This window comes from Elephas maximus, chromosome 11 (genome assembly GCF_024166365.1).
Source record: "Elephas maximus indicus isolate mEleMax1 chromosome 11, mEleMax1 primary haplotype, whole genome shotgun sequence".
Lineage (NCBI taxonomy): Eukaryota > Metazoa > Chordata > Mammalia > Proboscidea > Elephantidae > Elephas > Elephas maximus.
In genome coordinates, this window is record NC_064829.1 from 91,973,821 (window position 1) to 91,979,343 (window position 5,523).

Below are 5,523 nucleotides of genomic sequence, written 5' to 3' on the forward strand. Positions count from 1 at the left end.
AATGAAATATTCTCCACAAAGAATATTTTAGTGTTTATTTGTGCAGCAAAAAAAAAAAAAAAAATCCCCAGTTGCCATGGAGTTAATTCTGACTCTTGGTGGTGACCCCATGTTTGTCAGAGTAGAACTGTGCTCCACGGGGTTTTCAATGGCTGATTTTTCAGAAGTAGATTGCCAGGCCTTTCTTCTGGGCACCTGTGGGTAGACTTGAACCACCAAACTTTCAATTAGCAGCTGAGTGCATTAGCCATTTGCACTACCCAGGGGCTTCCTGATCACTCCCTGACTGATGGACGTTAAAGTTGATTCTATTTGCTTCTTTGTTGTTGTTGTTAGTTTCTGTCAAGTTGATTCTGACCCTCAATGACCACATGTATGCGAAGTTTCTAGTGTCTTCCTATTAGAGACAAAGCTGTGAGGAACATTTTCCAATGTACGTTTCTTTCCATATATCCAGTTATTTCCTCCGGGTAAATTTCTACAGTGGAATGGCCGAGTCAAAGACATGCTGAGATGGCTTTGACACGTATTGCGTGGCTGTTTAGGAGAGGTATACTAATTGAAACTCTTGTCAGCGAGGTATGAGTACCTGTTTTTCCACATCCTTTTCAACACTGGATATTATCATTGTTTTTGTTCCTGCCAATCTGATAATTGAAAAATATTATCTCATCATTGCATTAATGAGGATTTCTTTGTAAGGATGAGTAGTTTCATGTGTTGTTTGTTGACTTTCTCTCTTCTGCAAATTGCCCATCATGTCTTTTCCTCATGTTGTCTCCTCCCTATTGGGGATGACTCTTTTTTTTTTTCTTATTGATTCATAAGTGCTCTTTACATATTAAGGATACTAAGTATTTGCCATTTTGGTGGGTAAGAGGGACCAGAAGTTGAGAGAGGGAAAATCATCGTCCAAGGTACACATCTAGGAAGAGGTAAAGTATGGATTTGAAACATTCATCTGCAGCTATGTCTAAGGTTCTTTATCACATCTTCTGTGGCACCTTCCTCCTTCTCAGGCCTCACTCTCTCCAGAACTCAGGAACTGTGAGTTCCTACAATCTCAGAAAGGAAAAGGCCTCTTACTAAACCCAGCCATCCTTGTTACATCCCCAAGAGCAAACATCTCAAGGTAGGGATAATAAAACCTATTTTGGAGGTTATTGTGTGAATTAAATGAGATAATACTTAATCAGTGCTCAGTGCAGTACTTGGCGCATAAAAGGTACTCAATAACTAGTTGTTGTTAGTTGCCTTCAAGTTGGCATTGACTTAATGACAACTTTATGTATAACAATAAATGGTTGCTCAGTCCTGTACCTTCCTCATGATTGTTGGCATGTTTGAGCCCATTGTTGCAACTATTGTGTCAGTCCATCTCACGGAGAGTTCCCCTCGCCGTTGCTGGCCCTTCACTTTACCAAACATGATGTTCTTCTCCAGGGATCGGTGCCTCTTGATGATGCATCCAAAGTCACTGAGTAGAAGTTTCGAACAATATTCTGTGATCTATAAGGTTTTCATTGGCTGATTTTTGGGAGTTTTTATTGTTGACTAATACTCTGTGGTCTGAGTTTACCATTATCTCCTTATCCATGCAGCTGCTGATGGACATCTGGGTTGATTCCAGCAGTTGGCTTTTATGAGTAAAACTGCTATGCTCATTCATGTACCTAAGTTTTTTTTTTAACAATTTATTCTTGTTTTTGTTGAGAATGTACACAGCAGAACATACACAATTCAGTAGTTTCTACACGTACAATTCAATGACATTGATTATATTCTTCTGGTTGTGCAGCCATTTTCACCCTCCTTTTCTGAGTTGTTCCTCCCCCATTAACATAAACTTCACTGCCCCTAAGGTTCCTACTGAATCTTTTGAGTTGCTGCTGTCACTTTGATCCCATATAGATAGTTCTTAAAAGAGCACAATGCTCAAGGGAGACATTCTTTATCAGTCAAGCTAAACTATTGTTTGGTTTTAAGAAGACTGCAGGGGATATTTTTGGTTTAAGGTTTAAAGATTATTTCAAGGCAATAGTTTCAGGGGTTCATCCAACCTCCATTGCTCCAGAAAGACTGGGTTCCATGAGAATTTGAAGTTCTGTTCTGCATTTCCCCTTTTTGATCAGGATTATTCTATAGAATCTTTGATCAAAATGTTCAGTAACGGTAGCTGGGCACCGTCCAGTTCTTCCGGTCTCATGACAAAGGGGGTCATGGACATAAGTTTTTCTGTGGACATATAGTTTCATTTCTCTTGGTTAAGCTTCTAGGAGTGAGATTTCTGGGTCTCAAAAAATAAGTGTTATTTTTTAGCATGTGAGTGTCCATCTCAGATACTTGACTGGTCTCTCCCCATCTGGAGCAAGGGAGAATGAAATTAAAGACACAAGGGAAAGATTAATCCAAAGGATTAATGGACCGCAAGTACCACAGCCTCCACCAGACTGAGCCCAGCACAACTAGATGGTGCCTAGCTACCAGCACCAACTGATCTGACAGGGATCACAATACAGGGTCCTGGACAGAGCTGGAGAAAAATGTAGAACAAAATTCTAACTCACACACACACACACACACACACACACACACACACACACAAAGGCCAGACTTACTGGTCTGACAGAGACTGGAGAAACCCCAAGAGTATGGCTCCCAGACACCCTTACCACACAGTAATGTAGTCACTCCTGAGGTTCACCCTTTAGCCAAAGATTAGACAGGCCCATAAAAACAAAAGGAGACTACACGGGCACACCAGCCCAGGGGCAAGGACAAAAAGGCAGGAAGGCACCGGAAAGCTGGTAATGGAGAATCCAAGGTCAAGAAGGGGAGAGTGTTGACATGTTGTGGGGCTGGCAACCAATGTCGCAAAATAATATGTGTATTAATTGTTTAATGAGAAGCTAGTTCATTCAGTAAACCTTCATCTAAAGTATCAAAAAAAAAAAATTATAGCCTAGAAAACCTTATGGGGCAGTTCTACTCTGTCACATGGGGTTGCTATGAGTTAAAATAGACTTAATGGTACCTTTATTTTTTAAGAGCAGTTTTAGGTTTAGAGAAAAATTGCAGAGAAAGTACAGAGTTCCCATATACCCCCTCTCTCTCTGCCCACGGTTTCTTTAGTGATTAACAACTTACATTTGTTACAGTGATAAACTTATATGGTTACATTATTATTGACTAAAGTCCATTATTGTATTAGTTTCCTTGGGTCTTAACAAAGTTCCACAAAGTAGCTTAAAATGACAAAAATTTATTCTTTCACAGTTCTCAAGGCCAGGAGTTGCAGTTCAGCATGTTGGTGGGGCCATAAGTCTCTCAGAAGATGCTAGGGGAAGATCTTTTCTTATCTCTCCTGGCTCCTGGTAGCCCCAGGCATTCCTTGGCTTGTAGCTGCAGCACAACTCCAACTTCTGGGTCCATCTTCATGAGGCCATCTTCTTTCTGTGTGTCTGTGTCTCTTGTCCTCTTTTATAAAGACACCATTCATATTGGACTAGGGCCTACCCTACTCCCCTATGACTTCATGTTAATTTAATTGATAGCATCTTCAAGGATCTTATTTCCAAAAAAGGAAGTAATTCACAGGTACTTCAACATAGCTTTTTGGGGGCATAATTCAACCCATAGGAGTCCCTGGGTGGTATAAATGGTAAAGTGCGCTGGGCTACTAACCTAAAGGTTGGAAGGTTGGAACCCACCCAGAAGCTCCTCGGAAGAAAGACCTGGTGATCTGCTTCTGAAAGGTCATAGCCATGAAAACACTATGGAGCGCACTTCTACTCTGACACACATAGAGCGGCATGAGTTGGACTGGACTCAACGGCAGCTGGTTTTAATTCAATCCATAACAGTAGTTTACATCAGGGTTCATGTTTGTGTTGTACAGTTCTACGAGTTTGGACAAATGAATAATTTCATGTATCCACCAGTAGTTTCACTGCCCTTAAAATGTCCTGTGCTTCAAGTATTTATTTTCTATGGCAAAAAATAAAACACATAGGTTTAATGTGGGTAGTTTTAATAGGTTGAAGATGGCGAAGGTAGGGCTTCCCAAAGTGAGTGCTTAGGGCCTACCAAAAAACAAACAAACAAAAGAAACCAAACCCATTGGGTCAATTCCGACTCATAGTAACCCTATAGGACAGAGCAGAACTGCCCCAAAGAGATTCCAAAGAGCACCTGGTAGATTTGAACTGTCAAACTTTTGTTTAGCAGCCATAGCACTTAACCACTAGGTCACCAGGTTTTCCTTAAGGCCTACAGAGGTTCTTAAAATAGCCCTTCCTGCCTGTGTGACTTCCATTATGCTGCTGTTGACTGTTGATGTTAGTTGCCATCCAGTGGGCTCTGACTCATGGTGTGCTTATGTATAACAGAAGGAGACATCGTACAGTCCTGCACCATCCTCACAATTGTTGATAAGTTTGAGTCCATTGTTGTGGCTATTGTTTCAATCCATCTCATGGAGGGTTTTCTCGTTTTCACTAACCCTCTGCTTTATCAAACATTATGTCCTTTTCTAGCAATTGGTAGCCATCCTTGCTTCTAAGGAGCATTTCTGGTTGTATTTCTTCTAAGACCGATTTGATCATTCTTCTGGTAGTCCACAGTATATTCAATATTTTTTACCAGCACCACAGTTAGAATGCATTAGTTTTTCTTCCGTCTTCCTTTTTCAACATCCAATTTTTGCAGGCGCAGGAAGCAATTGAAAAGACCACGGCTTGGGTCAGAAGCACCTTGGTCATCAAAGTGATTCCATTATAGCACAACACATATGAGATGGTGACAGTTTGTTTGAGGGGAAATAGATCGAATTTTTCTGTGTACTTTCAATGTTACCCACAGCTGGAGCATTGGGAACTGACAGCGATGGGGCGGGGATCAGATAAGACCGCTTTGCAGTGGTGTGCAGAGCGACACAGGTCATGGAAGGGACCCAGGAGTCCATGGGACCCAGGCTCTGCTCTTGAGCGGCTCCCAGGAGTGACTCTCCCAGGAGTCCTGACCGCCAGGTGCGGACAGGTAAGTGCAGAAGTGTGTGTGATGCACAATCTAAGAGAGGAAGAGAGGCAGAGTACAGGCAGGTGGCTCTATCGGCGCTCTCAGACAGGTAGGCGCCCCTTTTGAGACCCAGAAGGAAGGTAGGAGCTGAGCTGCGGGTGCCGCCAACAGCATCTATGCCGTCAGTTCTACCTGTGGTGTCTGGAAAGCTGAGCTACAGCGGGGGCGTCTCCTTAGGAGCCCATGTCAGCTCCTCCCACCGCACCTCCTCCTCCGTCAGACCTCGGAGTCCTCACCTCTAAACCTTCCTCCTTCAGACCCGGGAGTCCAGGCCCTCAAGGTCACGGCCCTGCCCTCCAGACTCCTGAAACTACCAGTCCCAGCAGTAACTGCGCTCAGGGCCCGTCCCCATAGGTCCCGCTCCTGGAAGGCCCGCCCCCAGGCCCCTCGACCCGCCCCCTAGCCGCTCAGTCCCGGAAATCACAGGTCCCAGCAAGGCCTGCGCGA